Source organism: Euprymna scolopes, chromosome 1, assembly GCF_053919585.1.
Source record: "Euprymna scolopes isolate OS-2025 chromosome 1, ASM5391958v1, whole genome shotgun sequence".
Classification (NCBI taxonomy): Eukaryota; Metazoa; Mollusca; class Cephalopoda; order Sepiida; family Sepiolidae; genus Euprymna; species Euprymna scolopes.
In genome coordinates, this window is record NC_136482.1 from 92,924,307 (window position 1) to 92,944,578 (window position 20,272).

Here is a 20,272-nt window from a genome sequence, read left to right on the forward strand (position 1 = left end):
ATAAAAATTCAAAGGTATAACTGAATTGTAAAAATGTATCTGTTAAATCACCGCTTTTTTTTTTTTTTTTTTTTTGTTCAGATATAAAATTAATAAAATAAAAACAAATCAAATTTTTTCTCTACAATATCACTATCTATTGTCATGTGCGTCTATTTTTGAAAATTATGTGAAAATAGGACAGCTGCAACTAACATCTCATAAACTCATTAATCCTAGAAAATATTTCTTCTGATTACATTGGCTGAAACGTGAGAATAAGGTGCATCTTGTTGAACTGAAGATCTGAGGTTACATTGGCCAAAACGTGAGAATAAGTGTAAAGATGAACAGTAGCTCGAATTATCCAAATCTTGTATGCTTCATGAAGACAAGCCATCTGTCTATTAAATAAAATCAGTTGGGCCCTGTAGAAATTCCACGGTTGTTTTTTTCCATTGAAATAGAATAATTTGTTGAATTTAATGCATGTATATTGAGAGTATCTCAGAACTGTGTTTAATTTTCATGAATTAATACTATTAATCCATGAAAATTAAACACAGATCTGATATCTAAATTATAATTATAAATTATAATGCATATTGAGAGTATTATAGTTGTGCTAATTAAGGAAGACGGAAAATTATAATTTAGATATCAGATCTGTGTTTAATTTTCATGGATTAATAGTATTAATTCATGAAAATTAAACAGTTCTGAGATACTCTCAATATGCATGCATTAAATTCAACAACTTATTCTATTTCAATGGAAAAAAACAACCGTGGAATTTCTACAGGGCCCAACTGATTTTATTTAATAGACAGATGGCTTGTCTTCATGAAGCATACAAGATTTGGATAATTCGAGCTACTGTTCATCTTTACACTTATTCTCACGTTTCGGCCAATGTAACCCCAGATCTTCAGTTCAACAAGATGCACCTGAAGAAGGTTGCAGGTTACATCGGACAGAATGTCTGAATAACATCCAAAATGAGAACACTAGTTCAAATATACAACTTATCAAATCATATCTAAAAAAAAATTCTAAAACATACCATAAATTAATATAAATTTATTTTAATTAATGATTGATTTTTTTCTTTTTTTTTTTTTTTTTAAATTTTTATGTAATGTAGTTTCAAATGCTAGAATCATTAGATTTTGAAACTAAAAAAAAAACAACAAAAGGTTCTTCTTCGTTATTGTATCTACTGAACTGTTATATCGCAGTAATAAAAATATCCAAAAATTACGAAAATAAGGTAGAAAATTAATAAAAACAGTTTTTGAGGACAACAAGCAAAAATTAAGTTTTGCTAAATTGGGCAAAGATTTTCAGTTTTCAGAAAATATTTACCTCCCCTTTGTTATAATTAGAACTCTCCAGTTTCTTTTTTGTAAAACTCAGTTTTTGCTAATTGTTTTTGAAAATTATTTTCATTAATAATTAATTTTCTACCTTATTGTTTTTCTTAATTTTTTGATATGTTCATTATCGTGACATGACAATTCAGTAGATACCATTGGTTTTACTTGAAATTCAATATTTCAGTTTTCGAATCTTGCTACAATAACGAAGAAGACCCCAAAAAACATTTTCTCATGCCTTTTTGGATTGTATGACAACCTCAACTTTTCAAGATACAAATTTAATTAAACAAAAAGACAATATTTTTGAAGTTGTGCCCAACTTTATTAAAATGATTTGCTTATGACAATGCACCAACATGCAAGGCTTATTTAGTCTTGCATGTTGGTGCATTGTCATAAGCAAGATTTTAACATTTCAGCCATAAGTCTTTGATGTGGAATCACTTCGCCACAATTCTAAATCCAAGTCTTGGCCAACAGAAAGTTCTGTAGCAGAAACAAATGGAATTTTTTTCTTTTAACGAATCAATGCTTCTCCCCTGTGCTATTTGGCCACATACTGACCAATCAGGGGTACGGCGCATTGATCCTTCCTACCCCCTAAGGAATTCGGATAGCATCCGTTTGAAGAACAACTCGTCCTTACTGAGAGAGACATCAAACAGAACGGACCTCCCTTTTCTTCTCTCTCTCTCTCTCCACCTCGGTGTGATCTCTACCGGTATCGACGATTCCACTGGGAATAACTACCGCGATAGCACCAGGTGGCCGGAGTCCAGCTTTTGACGAGGAACATATCAGATTCTCCGTAATAAACCTTTTCTGTGTTACATTTTTATGAAGTTGTTGCATTCGTCATTTCAGAAGCTTGTATTGAATTATTTATTTTATTAGGTTGTGCCCTAAAAGCATTTAAAGTCCTAAACTTCAGGTTGGGTGTGTGCAGAAATATGAAATCAACTAATTATTAAGTAAGGGACTTGATTCTACAAATTTTCGTTTCGAGATGAATTTATCTGGCATTTCATCCACTTCAGTTTCAGCTTCAGAAAGACAAATTCAAACCTTTATTTTAAGTCCACCAAAATGACAAGCCTGTATTAAGATTAATTTGACAACTTTGATGGGTGTATGGGTACATAACTCTGGATGGAACAACTTTATAAAACATCTCTATAAAATTCTCTGCATTTTAAGTTTGTAAATGACACAATCTAAGGCGATAAAACTTATCAGAGAAAATATTGAAAACGAATCTTTCTACATCCTAATCATATTAAAATAATATCGAAATAAGACAAATTTCACCAGATGAATGTGAAGGAAATTTCACTGTTTTTACTCATTTTGGGGGAATTCTGGGATACCTATCATGATAAATTAAACGTTTTCTTGTGATGTTTTTTTTTTCTTCTTTTTTTTTTCTTTAAGATTTATCATTGGAAGTAAAAAGCCTATCCTCCACCTTCATGCTCTCTTTCACATGTATGTATACATATATACTCACACACCCACACATATACATACCTATATTATTAGTGATTAATCCTCGTTGGAGGTTGAGTTATGAGATTTTTATAAACACTTTTTTTTCTTTTTTTTTCCTTTAATACAAATTTTCTTCAGATCTGTTCAAGAAAGGTCTTGAAAAAAAAAAAAATGAAAACTTATTTTTGGCAAACCGACAAGCTGTGATAACTTCAGAAATGAAGGGATTTTCTGTGTTAATGCTCTTTGATTCACTGATTTTTCTCCAGAATTAGAAAAATTTTCACCAGCTGTTTGTGGACTATTTGACTGTGATTATTTTTTTTTTCTTCTTTTTCTTTTACCTTTAATGAGTTTCAGATTTGTGTTAGAAAATCATGTACCCAGAAATCCCCCATCCCTGCCCATAGTTACGGCTGCCTCCTGATATAGCAATGGATGTGCAACATTGCTTAAAATGTTCTGCCAGACTTATCCATTCCTTTTCCTTCCCCCCACTCACCTCTTTTTCTCTCCTATAATTTGTCTTGGATCTTTGCACAAATGTTGCCATTCCCAATCTATATCAGATGTCGTTTTCCTTTTTCATGATTACTTGATTTTTAGAAAACTAAAAGATGAAGGATTTATGTGGCTTCTAATTTTATTTCTGTTTATTTTTAGTCAATTTATTTTTTTTGTAGTACTCTAAAAAAAATTTTTTTAATTTTATTTTTTATTTTTAGAGTTTTACTGATTTTTATTTGTCTTTGAAATATGGTGACTTGAACATTTTTTTTTATTTGTAAAAGTTTAAACTTTTCAACACATTAAATCATTCCTAAAGTATGATAAAAGTACACTCCATCATATATCTCTAGATACAATGGCGAACATCTTTGGAGTAATCTGTGAGTTCTTTATTATGAACTAGCAGGACTTCTGCACAATGACACAGAAAAAAACCAACTCTCACGGCTGAACCCTTCATACATATTTTTACCCTTGTTTCCTAAACTATCTATAAATATTAGTTAGTTTTCTTTAATTATTACATTTATAAGTAACAAAAATTTAAGCATTCATAACATTTTGTAACTAAGAACATTCTTACAGCAATCTACTTATGTTGGTGTTGACTGTTTTTTATTATAATTTTTAGAAGCGATAAATAAGTTTCTATACACAAACACTGGAGGGAAGGTATTATTTTATAAACAACAATTTTACAGTTATTAAAAGATCAGCAGTTAGTATACACAAATAGTTTCTACAAAAATATTTTATGAATTTGAATAATAAATGTAAAATAAATAGAAATTAAATACTTAAATATTAAAACGGTTGTATCATGGTATAACTAAGAAAATACATCCTCTAATCAATGCAAATATATGTAAAGCGAGTTATTGCTATAACCATGGATATTCAGTTTTTCTTTTATCTTAGTAAGTAGACCAAGAACAGAAACACTCTTAACAACCGAAAGTTAAAACTAATATTTAATCACCAGTAAGTATTTGTTTAAAACCAAAAATTTTTAGGAAATGTTTTATTAAGGACATCACGGGAAAGAAAACTGGATTTTTTGTGTATTATTTGGTGTAACTTTGGAAAGCACTTTTCATTGTCTATATTATTGCTGATAGATGTAGTGATTAACATGAAGTGAGCAGACAGTGTAATACAAAAAAGTTACTCTAATTAGATTTCTACCATATCTTTTATAGGGGGGGGGGTACTCCTACTTCAGTGCTGAAATTACTAAACAAAAGGGAAGCTGTTGAACAGATAAAATATAAAACTTTACTAATTCGAACAGAACTAAGATTTTTTTTTTTTCTGGAAGCACATACCAACAATTGAACCAAAGCTTATATGAAACAGAGTTCTATATGCAGTTTCTGTTTATGGAACTATACTAGTCAATAGAATAGAGGAAATCTGTTTATGTTTAGTCTGTTATGATTGTGTAAAGAGTTAAAAACAGCCATTCAATCTCTGTATTATGTTTACTAGTGAAATAAAAATAAACTCTAATCACACATTAATCTTCTGAAAAATCTCTACTCTGGTAATGAAAGCAACTTAGTTTTTATACTTGATTTGAAAAACTTGAAAAAAAAAAATTCTGTATGAATTTCCAAAAATATAAAGCTACCATTCCAACTACAAATACATGTACACACATGTAAACAGTGAGAAGATTGCCATCTGTGGCAGTAAATAAAACACAAAGAGACTTCCAAAGACTGCATTGCATCAGTTGAAACTGCTGAAATAACTATTGATTTTACACTGGACATGATCAAAAACAGCAAGCTAAGTAAATTCATACTCTGCACAGACTAAAGATTCTCATTTGAGAAACTGAATGAACAATCCACTAATTATTCAACTACACAATAGAGTCATTAATCTTTTGCAACACTAAAACAATCTGAACACAACAGGGAATAGATAAAACTTGCTATACCCTTAAGATAAGGCTGGAAGGAAATCATTGGAAGATCAGGAAACTTGAATCATAGACTCATGCAAGGCTATAATGATCTTAAGTGTGCCAAGTATACAAATGAACATTGTAGGGAAATAAAATAATGGTAAACACAATATAAGCATGGAACATGGTATGAGTACAAGTAAATAATCAGACAAGAGGTATTGAGTTTATACCCTCTCAAATCATCTTGACCCATAATCAAGTGAATAAATTTCTTTTTTTTTTTTTTTTTTTTTTTTTTGCTTGCACTTAGCAAGGTTAAGAGCCACTTGAGGATAAGGGTTAATGAAATGGAACGATTGTCAACTGAACCATGGGAATACTATGCTAGTATCAACATTGGTAAATGGTATGAACTGTTTGATTATTTATGGAGTAATTTATGGCAAGAATTTGTTGACATTGGATTTGAAGACTGCCGAGTTGTATTCAAACAGGAGTCCCTTGCGGAGCAACTCTGTTCATGGAAGTTCTGTCTGGTGCTAGTCACATGAGAAAGAAGTATTTTTTTTCATTCTGCTAGAAAAATGTGTTTTTGAAGTGAATATCTTACAAGGAGAAACCAAAAGTAGGTGTTCAACTGAGCTCCATTCTACCTACACGATGTGGGTTCAAAAATGGAAGAAAAATATATTGGTTATCTAAAGGGTATAATCAAGAAATTGAGATTGCGAAAAAGTTACAGACTGCAACAAAAAATGGCAGCTGAAGTATAAAAAAATTCACTTCAGAATTATCAAATATTTAACCCTTTGCCCCCCCCCTAATTTGTATTGTTTCAAATTCTGCAATCTTTTCATCACAATCTTAAAATCTGTTTTCATATTTACCTACCTTCCTAGAAGAGCAGTTAGGCATAAGGTTAGTTTTTTAATGTGAAAAGAAAATCCAGCACGTCTCCCAGAAGATGCACTCTGGATTAGAACAAAAATGCAAATTGCTTAAGTCTAGAAGGTTTTGTTCTTAATGGATCAAAAACAGAATGGCTGAAGTGTAGTATTAGAACAGGTGCTACACTTTGCTCCTGGCTAAAAAGGCCTAACAGATTAGGATTCTAAGTATGACAAGCTACATCCATTGATGAGTTTTTTACTTGGGAGTCACCACTTACCAAGGCCCGAAGGCCACTCAAGGATAAGAGTTAATAAATGCAAGGTTGTAATGTAGTAATTGTTAATAGTGTAAATTGTGTAGAAATTGATTATTTTTTGGAAGCAAGCCAGTGGAACAGTGTTCTGGAGGCAAGTAGTTCTAGGAAAGAAGCATTTTTTCATAGAATCTGCATTTAGATTAAGGCATACATAGTGGGGGAAATCATATATATTAGTTGTAGCTAGTCGAGTGTTAGCATAGATTGGAGGTTACAAATTGGGAGTTTTGAGAAGTGAACTAATCCCTTTATTGTCGTTATTCCAAAATCCGTTCTGATTCTTAATGCTAGTACTTGTTATGGTCTATCTCAGATGAAACTTCATCTGGCTAAATTCTCATGAAATTACGTCATGAATAACTAGTTAAACTAAAAAAAAATTAATAAATATTTGAAGATATTAAAAATTTAAAGCAATTACTGGATTCAGTATTATGTAACGGGGTTATACTGACAAATTTATCTTTAGTTGAGCCTTGACAACTAAATATTATCGTTTACTAGCCAAATAGAAAAGTTACTAGCAAAACTAATGTGATTTTTGGAATATGACATTTTTGTTCTTTGACAAGTATGCACATCATAAAGATCTGTCCATATTTTTTCTTTTAAAATTAATGTGATTCTAAACATTTGTATCTCTTCAGATGTTTTTAAACAGCTTTTGCTAAAAAAAAAAAAGAAGAAAATATTAAACTTTTTATTGTTTAAATAATTTGACTTCACTCGTTTTATTTAAAAAATAAATAAAGGTTAAAAAAGTTTTTTCACTCAGTAATGAGCTTTGAAAAATTGTTGGTGAAAGAAACACAACCGTGAAAAGATAAGCGTTTTATTATTTCTAGTCATCACTTGGAAAAATCACTCACAAATGGGACTGTTTCACTCGCAACATAAAGTCCTGTGCAATATATAAAATTTTGATATCTTAGTTGTAAGAGAAAAACTCTTTTTATATTCTTTAATAAAAAAAAAAAAATGAATTATTATCCTTGATGATTTTGATTTTTCGGTCATATTTGAAAACTGTTTCCAGGTTTAATCCCTAGATTAAATAAATTCTTCCCTGAATATGACTTGAAACTGCATCTGGTGGTGTACGCATGAAATTCTGACTAAATATTCAAAATCACATAGTATTCACTGCCCAAATAAGATATCCTCATTATGGCTAACTCACATTAGGTCTTACGAGGAATGGTGCACCTTCTCCAAGTGATGTTACCTCAAGTAATAGCACGAAGCTGGATACTCCACCAGACTAGATAAATTCTTGTCCTGGAATCCAGTAATACCAAGAGACCAAAATAAAAGATGTACTACAACATACGAAAATGGTTAATTGGGGAGAGAAAAATTATGTTCTCAATTTCTTTACTAACTCAGTGTTTGAGAGATAAAGAAGTTTAATAGAGCATTCGAATATCTGTGTATCTCATATAGAGCTCAAGTGTTAGCCCCAGGTAGCGGGCCGCTTGATTTCTGAGAACTTTGACAGAAGTAAAATAAAACAAAAAAATGGAAATTTACATCATGAGTATCAAGTCAAAGAAAACAACATCGATAACTATTTGGAGATATTAAGAACAAATGGTTGGATTTAGCATCCTGTAAAGTTTTGATGTTGGAAACCAAATCAAACTTGTTTGTATCATTGAAGCCTAAAAATCTTTTAAAATGAGTCAATACGCTCTGTGTGAACATAGCATTCCTCTTGAAGTGTACTTCCTGTTTACATGTGCATTACAGTGTAAAATGCTGTTTACTGCTACTTATGGATTCTTTTTTTTTTTTTTTTTTTTTTTTTGTAATTCTACTGTCACAGATCTCCATTTTCTATTAAATGTTTTCAGTCCAAACAAATGCTATGTACACACAGGCAACATATGTTAACGTATAAGCATTTGATGTGAGAACATGTGTTTGATTTTTATCATGAGTCATTCAGGTTAAAAAATAAACTTATGAAAATATTTGATACAGGGCTTCAAATTATTATGTCGAGCAACTGGATCTCATTTTATTTGAGTACACCATTATTTAATATAATATCAATAAAAAAAAATATCTTACAACTTTGAGATGATGATTAACCAAGAAGAAAATGTTAAGAATTATGAAATAGCCTATGCAGATTTCAATTCCTATTGGGTGTATTATTATTATTTATGCACTGATACTTTTTGAAAATATGAGGTTTTAATATTTACTACAGATAATGGTAATATAGTATGGAATTTTCAATGAATTCTATACAATAGATATTGTCATTTGACGTTAATTAATCTAGTCCCATTCCAGATTGCTCTTGGTTGTAAGATACAATTTATTTTGCAGATTGAGCATTACGTACTGGTTATTAATGCCCTTGTGATTTTAAGCAATTGTTACACTCCACAACAAGCCTGACCTTGTGGAGGGGCAAGTAAATAAGTAATAAAGAACAATAATAAGAACAAAATTCTGTGATCGCCTTAGGTAATTTTACAAAAAGAAATATTGCCTTCTCTTCTTTAATACAAGTTGAGTTATTTTACATATTATTATAGTAAATATATATTTATTGCATGAATTCTTTTCATTAAATTTAATCTCAAATATATGCCCTAACCGAGTGTTAGTATTGAATAACTTTAATCCAATTATTTTCTTACTAGCGGTGGGGGGATGCAGATTTCATATTTATAATTAGAGCCGATTCTTTATTGAATATTATATTGTACTTTATATATAGTAGTGATTTAAAAGTTAAAAAAAAAATGACTTGGGTGCCATCAGCTAGAATCAAAACCAAAACATTTAGCGCTCCAACCGCGTCTCCTATCGAATGTAGCTATCGTGAGATAGGTACGAAAGATTTAATATTTAAACGACTTGAAGAAATGAATTGAATTTAAGCATGTGCAGAAAGAAGTAAAAAATGTCGGCAGGTTGAAATGAAGTTTGTATTTCAACTTGCTGGTACAACTGTACGTGCTATTTATCCAGTCAAACAAAAAAAAAAAACGATCCTTACTGTATGATGACTATTTCCTGTTAATTTCAGTGTTATGTGACCAGTAGTTTAAGTTGATCACACACAGCCACATACTGTTTTCTTAATATAGATATAGGACTTCTAGGACTGGTAATAACAATGGAATCATTAATATCAATCATTTAAAGTTTTTTTGAAAATAATTATGCAACTTAAACATCATATTTACTCCTTAATTTTCTTATTTTTGTTTTAGCGGGATATAGAGCATCCTACCAGATATTCTAACTTAGAGATTTTTTTTTTTTTTTTTTTTTTTTTAAACATTCTAACCATCTTTTTAACTGCAATTACTTGTATCTTTCTTTCACTTGGTTCACTTAGTATATTTGCCAGATAGTTATTTAAGAGCCTTTTTGTGTGTGTATAAATCATGATGATACATACATAAAATGGTAAGTGGGGACTACAGTATCTGACTCTTGCACTCACAAAAATTACTAGCTCAAACTCAACCATGATTCCTCATATCAAAGGTGAGAAGTCTGAAAAAAAATCTCATTTTCAATTCTGGAGTTTGTAAAAAAAAAAAAAAAAGAAAAACTGATACCGGGTATAAAGTATTGAGCTTCTTTTTACAGAAATCAAATTACACCTGATGCAGAAAAGAGTAACAGAATTAATGAGATGATTTTAATCTTTGAAATAAAATTAACAAAATTGAATATTTTTCAAATTGTTTCATAGCTTTAGTTAAGGCAGACATAACATTAAATCTTTATTTAAAGTAATGTTTGAAACGGGGAAACTAAATATTTGACAGTTTAATTGATGTCGTTTTGATTCCCATTTTTTTTTTTTTTTTAACTAGCTTTAATGGCTTAATATGGAAATGTTCAGTAATTAAAAATATAAAACAATAAAAATTTAATTTCTTATTTTGACCATTTTTATTCTAATATTTCTCATCAATGTTTGTGGTTTACTTTGAAGTGTTATGTTCAAGTATGTATGTATGTAGTTAGTGATGTCATTTTGCACAAAATCTAAAAAAAAAAAAAAGAAAAAAAAATTAAAAGTCGTTTAGTTTGTGCCAAAATTTAGGTAGAAATATGATAATCCAAATCTGTCCTAATTTTGTAAGATTCGTTGCTTTTGTGAGATTTTTTTTTTTGTTTGGTATGTTCAGAGCAGGATTATATTGATTATAAGCATTTTCTAAAATAGTCAGCTGCTGTCATAAGTATCATAGAACACAATTCTGTGCAATCTGTTTCTAATCACAGTATCATTTTACCCCCCCCCCTGACTTAAGCTTCATTAAACTATCATTAAAATTATTTTTTTTACTAATATTCTGATTTTTTTATTTTATTATATTTTTTTCAACATTTTCATAGATCATGATTTATCTTATTTTTGACTAGCATACTCTTTCAGTTTTGTTTTATCCGAAATAAAAATTATAAATATGATTTTAAAAGTTAAGTTTAATAATTAATTGGATGTGAATTGAGATTGTCACTTCAAACATCTTTAACATATATATAAATTCAGATTGTTTTGCTGTATTACGCTTCTTCAGTGTGGTTAGACAAGCAAGTATTTCAAACTAAGTACAAAGACTTCTGTTTTAATAGATGACAGACGTCTTGCCTATTACAGTCTCAGCACAAACGAGCTCAATGAAATGTAAATGCTTGCATTAAACATTTTTCGCAGGCAAGAGTGCTCTATTCTTTTATGAAGAGTTATTCATTATCGTTAAAGTTGACTGATAATTTTACAAGATTGCCATATACAGGGTAACCCTAAAAAACGGGCCCCAACTCTAATTAGGCCCCCGTTTCTTAGTGTTTTGTCCAAACGAAATTTAACATAGTGTATTCTTTGTCCCAGCTCCCACTGGGGTCTTGGTGTACTCACGGGCGTTGATTCTGTCTGCCATGTCCTGTAAAATAAGGGAATCGGTGAATAAATAATGGAGATATCGCTTTTTTTTTGGGTCACCCTATATATATATATATGTGTGTGTGTGTATGTACACACACACAAACTCTCAGCATTGGGTGGGTGAGATGTCTTAGATAGGTTCCTCATCTTGCTTTAATACTTACACATCTCACGGCTCCTCATGTGTGACATTAGTCACATGTGTTCTTTTTCGAGTCTTTGCCGATTTCATAACTCCCTTTCCCACATCATATGTAACATATGAAGAGATTTTTAGGAAAACGTTTATAATTAAAAAAAAAAAATGAATAAAAATAGTTTGAAACCGGCTTCGAAACCTAGTAGGTGATGCACTTTTTTCTTCCCTTCAGCCTCTTTCCAACAGAAATGTTGCGAACCTGTTTCTGCTCTATCGTTATTGGTCCCCCGACAAAACGATGGTGGACCTGTAAATTCGCCCTTGTTCTTTCGTCTGTCCGCACTTTTCTCAATAACTACGTCTTGGAATTTTTTAAAATTTTGCACAAACTTTAAACATGATATGAATAAAAAATAACAGAACAGATTTTCTGGGGAAAATTGAGACTTTTGTGCTTATTAAAAATAAAATGCCTTGGATTTTTATAAAACTTTGTGAAAAGTTGTAACTAACTGATTTCTATATAATTTTGTTCGTCTATACTTTGCGGTAACTCTTGGGTGTGATCCAGGAGCTTTTTTAGGGCTAATAAAAACACTCCATTTTTGGGACTATTTTACCAAAATTTTTTGTGTATGTTTATTTAGCAGTTTTGCATGGTGCCAAACTCAAATTTAAATATGTTAAGGCCTTGGAGACTTTTGGGCTAAATATGGGGGTGGGGGCAAATGATGGACTTAGTCATTTCTTTTTTTTGCATGGTGCAGAACTCAAATTTACAAAAGCTTAAAACTGCACTGTTTGTTCATTTTCACCAGGACTTAACATCCCCTGAGGACTTTTGGGGCTAAATGGGGGGGACACACACACAAATGCTGAACTTGGTCATTTTGCAATTACAGGGTACCATGCATGCTTCACTTGTTTTCATGGCAAGTGCTTGTTTGAGCTCCAATCTATGTCAAACTTTCACAAAAAAAACCCACTCGACTAGCTACAACCACTATAAAGTTTACCCCCACTGCCTAAATTTAAATGCAGATTCCATGAACACAGCTTCTTTCCTAGAAGTGCCCATCTGCAGAACGCTGTTTCATTGGCTTGCTTCTTGGCTAACTGCAGTATGGTAGCCTCAAGTCTAATGCAAACAAGTTTTTGTTGAACCAGCCTCTTAAATAATCATATTGTACCTAACTTACATCATTAATGATGGCTTCACTACCACCTTACATTCATTAACCTTTATCCTCATGTAGCCTACGGGCCTTGATAAGTGGTGACGCTGTTGTAAAAAAACAAAAAATAGTAAGGGGTGTAATATATATTTTTAACAGTGAATAATTTGTTGAAATGAAGTGCTGTTATTTGCATGTTTCTTGGAAAAGATATTGAAATTATTTAAATGTCGTATGATGTTTGCTAAGTTTGACAGAAAGCTACACATGGTTATGATTAGGAAATGCGAATTAGAAATGATTTATTTTTAATTCCACTCTCATTCTATTTCGTCAAAACGCAAGTTTGTATGTTAAACTATAAATGCAATATTAAATATAGACATATATGGCCTTTTCTGTTATGGCTTTTAAAACGCTAAGTAAATTTTATATTTATAGCTGTTCATTTTAAGTTTTTTTTGTGTGTGTGTTATTAAGAACCAGATGCGTTCGGCGGGTCATCTTGTCTGGCTTGATGACTATCAACTCCCAAAACAGTTGTTTTATGAGGAGCTCCTTCTTGGCAAAAGACCCCAGCAGGAGTCTGATGAGCTTTCATGTTCCTGTTGGGAGTCCCTACCGTATGATCGCAAGTAGAGGGCATTGATATACAGTCAAGATAAACAGTGTGGCTCAAGAGAGCATGTAGGAAACGTCAAAACTTGCCACCCAATCATGGAGATCTTTGGATCTGTGAGGTGTGTGATCGGGCTCTATTGTCCAAGGCAAGTCTCGTTAATCACATGAAAGCACACGATGGTACAGGTTTCGTTGCTGTTGGTCTCATCCAAACCAATGACTCTTTAGTGTCATGTCTGCTTGAGGGTGTGCAAGTCGCTGGCAGGACTGAAAAGTCATCTTAGGGCACTTTAAGTGACTGAGGGAGTGGCACTTGTCTGACAACACGTCGCAATCATGGTATATATACCAAGTTAAAAGTATTCAGGAGATAAAACCCATGAATTATAACGGAGTTATTAAGAGTACTCAATAAAAAGAACAAAGTGTAATATTATCATTTATATAGACAAATATTACATAATTGCTACACTGAAAATGCTAATGTTTCAAATGATTGGTTTCTTAAAAAAACCAAAGGCTCCTCGTCACACAACAGATATAAAGTTTATTCACTATTCATCATAGCTGATTTTTAAATGATAAAAGAGAAAAATGTTTTTTCATTTAAAAATAAAATATTAAATCGCTAACTTGAAGTGGGAGGAGTAATCAAGTTATATAAACAATATGGCAGCCTCGAATGTCACAAATTAAGTCTAATATAAAATGCTGAAAAAATAATTAAATGAAATTTTTTCTGGTTTTATTTCAGCCTTTGGGTCTAATAATGTGTTTTATATAAAAAAAATAAAGTTTTTATAATTTGTTTGTCAAAAATTAAAACAAAAAATAGCATCTTGCAAGGGTTGGAAGTGGTTGACACAATAAGTAACATGGTTGATACCTACGTAATCGTTGAAAAGTATATAATTAAAATCGTCCATAGTAATATTAAATGTAAAAAAATATATAAGTATTAAAAAAAAACGCCCCCCCCCAAAAAAAAACAAAACAAAGAAAATTAGCGTCGTGTAAGGGTTGAGAAACCACTCCCAAATCGAAAAATATAATGGTACCTGTAAATGTTCTTTTTTTTTGGGGGGGGGGGTATTCTGGTGTAAGCACTTTGTGCATAGATGTATGCTTAACAGTACTTAATTTTCTGTTTATGAGCGGTTAATGTTTATGTTTGGTAATATTTTTTCAGCGCAATTGTATCATGTCGAGAGCGCCGCCATATTGAAAAATTTCTTGATCGTTCGTTTGAAGGAATGGATTCTGGAATAATAGAATTGGCTAGTCTCAGCCAATCAATGCGGTGGATTTTGAAAGGGGAGAATATATTTTTTGAATTGGCTAATGAAAAGATCATGTTATGTGTATGTAGCTAATAACCAGTTATGATGGGTGAAATGTAGGAAAATGTAGAATATGTCCCGGTGTCAATTGGTAGCAGTGGGAGGACTAAATATTTATAGAGAAAAACAGGAACTCCTACCTCTATAGATGTCGCGATTGTGATGGTGTTGCTCCTAATGTGTCTAGAATTGTGTTAGAAAATTACATAAATAGTGGCTAATAGCCTAGATGAAATGAATTAGTATGTGGTATTTGTTTTGCAAACCTACGATACCTTGATCAAAATATTATATAGGAGATATATATTTAATCCTAAAATGATTTTACTGTACAGTCCTTTTAATCTCTTACAAACTGTAAATAATAATTTAAAAAAAAAAACGTTTTAAAAACAAAGATATTACAGTCTCTGTAAACGTGATGGTGTTTGTAAAGACAACCAAAGATGGCATTGCCTTCAATTTTCAGCAACACTCGTGTTTATTTTCTTTCGGTTTCTGTCATTTTCTGATGTAATCTTTAACTAATTTTATTGATTGCTACAAATATTTTCTTACCACACAACTTTTCTTAAGACATAACATTACGGATACAAATATTCAAACAAGGGACAGTTAGAATTTAAAAAAGATCTTTCGGTTAGAATGTATGAAATAGTGGTTGAATGTCTGGCATCTGGTAGGATGCCCTATTCCCAGCTTGAACAATCTGATAAGAAAATTGAAAAAACAAAAATAAAACCTGATGAAAAGAATTTTTTTAACCTTATGACTGAATTTTCATACTTTTATAACAATTCCTATTCTCATATTGACACAATGTATTAAAATGGAATATTGGCATCCAGTTTAGACAGACGTGCTGATGAGCTAAAACATTACAAATTGCTTTAGGCATCTTTTAGAATAATGGCGATCATGAGATATTATTTTTGCTTGTTTATAAGCACAAATGAACACTAATACTCTACATTTGAAAGTGACATATTACTTAATCCAGCAATCTTAAAGGGTGCTCTCTAGATTGAGACGAAAATAAATATTGCTTCAGTCAAGGACATTTTTTTCCTCTGAATGAAGACGGAACAGATACATTTTTATCCTAGTCTTTAGATTAGTACCAATTTTATGGGGATTTCGGAAAAGGAAAAAAAAATCCAACTTTATTTGTTTTTCTTTTTTTTTTATAACAAATGTCTACACCCGGGCAACATCAAGTTGTGGGTGTGTATTCTTATTCTAAATATTGCTATTTAGTTGCTTCTCCTCGGGAGCAATATGTGACACAAGGTCGTTTTTAATGTGGAGAAAACCAGCTCCCCAAAAAAGAGGAACTCTGGAAGTAGGCAAAAATAAAAATTGCCTTAGTATAGAGATTCCTCTAAGGACAAATTTAAATATTTTTGTCTGGTTATTCAGACATACATACAAATGAATTATTTTTACATACGACCATGTTTTTTTTTTTGGGGGGGGGGGTTCAAGTTGAAAAAATATAGTTTAAACTTTTCTTTTTAATGGTTAGTCATTGCAGAGGAAGAAAAAGGAGTAAGTCTGGTTTGTGTCATAGATAACCGGTTATTTATCAGATGATTCTCTCCCACCCCTCCCTCCCAGTAAATATTAGTCTTATCCCAGTTAGCTGATGGCATTGTAGGAGTAAAGAGTGGAGCTGAATTTCTGAAGTTAAAAAATTTTTTTTTTTTTTTTTTTTAACACACTGACATTTAATAATTTTGACTCGCCCCCCCCTCCCCGCTCCAATCTTAATTTAAAAAATATATATGATAATAAATTTCTGTTTAGTCGGTTGCTTATATTTTATTTGATAGTATTGTATGTTAATATTTATTATGCATTTTAAATTAGCTTGAATTTACGTTTTTATTTTAGTTGTGCTTTTTTAATTTAAGATTCTACAATGGATAAATTTTTTTTAATTTAACTGTTTATAAGGATTAAATAGTTATATTTTATAAATTAGGAGATTTCCTTTTAGAATTTCTTGTCATTTTTATATTTTTATTTGTAAATGATTAAAATTAGATCCAGTTTTGTCTGTGAATCTAAATGGGAAAATTTATCAAAATTCACAATTGCTAATATTTTAATGGTGACGATCTCATTAGTTTGGTTCAGACACTTGTTCAAGTAATGCAACTCTTAATCTTATAGAAATAGATTGTCCGTTCATCAGTCACAATTAAAAAGAAAAAATTCTTTGAACGTAATACATTACAGAATTTGTCTCATTTTGAAATATCAAATCTTAATTGCTTTTAGAAATGGAAAATATTACATTAATAGTAAATAATAAATTTGCAACTAAAGCTGATGCTATGACCTAAAACTGAAAATTTGAGATCTTCAGTCTGAGTTTCTACTAATTGACCTATTTGGACTTATAAATCAAGCTTAAAATATTACTTTAGCAAAATAATTACAGCTTTGGCATGATGCCATAAATTTATATTTCAGAACATAAATTCGAACATGAGTGATAGAAAAAATTAACGAATAGGTAAACATCAATAATGTTGAAAAAAATTTTTAAATAGAAAATTATTTTGCTTTCATTGTGTATTGTATGTAGTTCTTTTACAATTATACAATCCTCCCAATATAACAAAAATATGCAAGAGGAGGGGGAGGGGCATATATTTGCTAGTATTTCTTTTTTTTATTTTATATTTTAATTTTTTTTATCCTTTTAAATGAAAACCATTATTTTATTTTAGTCCAATAAAAAGATTATTTGTAAAACAAAATTGAAACTATTTAAAAGTAGACATTTTGGGTGTTGCCATATACTTAAATTAATTGAAAATAATTCTTACCGAAAGTAGTTTTTAACTAAACTTTTAAATACTGAATGAATACTTATGAGATTGTTTTCGCTTGCTAGATATTACAAACCTGTTTTGATTTCAAATCTTGTCAGGCCAACTAAAATTCCTTATTTGGTGAGATATATGAAGGCTCATCCCCTCAGATTCAACTCCACCCACAAGTGCCTGTCAATTCAAAAGAAGTTTAATCTCTTTTTTTATTGTCCATCTCGACACATCCTTTAACTTTTGTGAATTAATCTCTGCAACTATCTGCCCACATACATATACCCACACTCACATGAATGGATAAACATACATACCCATATGTACATACACATAAAACATAGACATATATTGCATTAGCACTTAGTTGTATTTATAGTTTTCCTTCTATATTTATGCTACTGTTTATTTTGTCTTATTTTTATTATAGATGCCTATATTTTGTTAGTGTCTGTAGTGCTATAATTATTATTTAATTAGGCTTAGGATCCTTTTTAGGTCATCAGTACAATTATAGTTTACTTTTAAGATGTTCTTATTAAATTTTATATAGTGGTTGCTAGGTAAGAAGTGCCAGTTTAATTGTTAGAAATTTACTTAATCTGGTTAAATTAAAAAAAATTTCACTTGAATAAAAGCAAAATGTCTTACAAAAATTCAGTATTTAATACAGATTGTATACATTAGTATTTCAGTTAATCACGTGTAAGATGTGTTTCAGTCAATTGAGGTAAAACTAAGATTTGACAAGTTTTTATGTAATCTTGTGATGGTTATTTGGTTTCTGTTAAGATAATTATCTCCCTTTGATTAATTACATGATTGGAGAAAAAGATTAAGAATGGTAGTATTGATCACTCTGCATAGCAATGGTATTGGTCAGTTAGAATCCAAATGTAAAGTATGTCCCACAGGCGGTTCAATTTCATTTTTAAGAGATATAATTGAGCATGACTTAGGACATCTGGGTCCCAATTTTTGTTTTTTCTTCATCATCAATACATTTAGTTTATTTCAAGTGATATTTTGAGTAAATATTTTTTTTTCATTCATAACATAATCATGGACATATCATTGTTCTTTATGCATGTCACAGAATTATATGGTAGAACCTAATATATTGGGTTTATAAATCTAATTCAAAGATTTTTTGCTAAGTTAGGCTTTAATAAAATTTCCCGTTTTCTGTAAGGGAGAGGGGTGTTAGGATTCAGTTGAAACAGTTCACTTCAGAATTAAAATTATATTACTACATTGAAAGGGAGCATCAGGATTTTAGATATTAAGTGAGGCATGGCCAAAAAGAGTTGGGAACCTCCTACTGGCCTAGTGGTAAGCAAGATGCAGAAGCTGCCTATATAAGTTTAGTGTTGAGAAAGCCTTAGTTTAACTGGAATCTGATAATTATCATTACAAATGTTGATTTCCTCTCTCCCATATCTTTAATCTCATTTTCTGACTCATTTTTAAAAAAAATATTTTGAAATGTTAAGAATTAGTAATTTTAATACTTTTTTTTACCTATGTTCAGTGATTTCATGAAAACACAGCTATTAATACATCTTTTGAGTGCCATGCTTTTGATGTGTCCGAAGTCACACCTACGCTATTATCTTACACATTCAATTCAGTTTACTATACATTGTGGCTAATATACTCTTTCAATGCTTAATAGGGGTAGGGATAGTATTTTTTTTCTGTTGTCATGAGACCATCTTCCCAGACATTAGTTCCTCCTATTGAGACAGTGTAGTATATGTTCATTAGTCATATATATATACTAGCAAAAAATATGCTACTGAAGGTAGCATTTTTTTGCTAGAATATATAAAGAAATGGGTTAAAGTGATTGGAATGTATAATTTGCATAATGATTTTTTGAAAGCAGGTTTTTATTTCCTATATTGTGGATTTCAAGTTTGTATGTATTTTCGTATGTATACGCAATTTTGTATGTATTTTCGTACGTATACGCAATTTTGTATGTATTTTCGTACGTATACGCAATCTTGTATGTATTTTCGTATGTATACGCAATCTTGTATGTATTTTCGTACGTATACGCAATCTTGTATGTATTGTCGTACGTATACGCAATCTTGTATGTATTGTCGTACGTATACGCAATCTTGTATGTATTGTCGTACGTATACGCAATCTTGTATGTATTGTCGTACGTATACGCAATCTTGTATGTATTGCCGTACGTATACGCAATCTTGTATGTATTGTCGTACGTATACGCAATCTTGTATGTATTGTCGTACGTATACGCAATCTTGTATGTATTGTCGTACGTATACGCAATCTTGTATGTATTGTCGTACGTATACGCAATCTTGTATGTATTGTCGTACGTATACGCAATCTTGTATGTATTGTCGTACGTATACGCAATCTTGTATGTATTGTCGTACGTATACGCAATCTTGTATGTATTGTCGTACGTATACGCAATCTTGTATGTATTGTCGTACGTATACGCAATCTTGTATGTATTGTCGTACGTATACGCAATCTTGTATGTATTGTCGTACGTATACGCAATCTTGTATGTATTGTCGTACGTATACGCAATCTTGTATGTATTGTCGTACGTATACGCAATCTTGTATGTATTGTCGTACGTATACGCAATCTTGTATGTATTGTCGTACGTATACGCAATCTTGTATGTATTGTCGTACGTATACGCAATCTTGTATGTATTGTCGTACGTATACGCAATCTTGTATGTATTGTCGTACGTATACGC

At 31.0% G+C, this 20,272-nt stretch overlaps 1 protein-coding gene across 16 annotated transcripts in view; it reads left to right on the forward strand.

Moving 5' to 3' along the window:
- LOC145246641 (uncharacterized) overlaps positions 1–20,272 on the forward strand; it is a 370,950-nt gene that overhangs the window by 44,628 nt on the left and 306,050 nt on the right. The gene's annotated exons all lie outside the window — the stretch shown is intronic.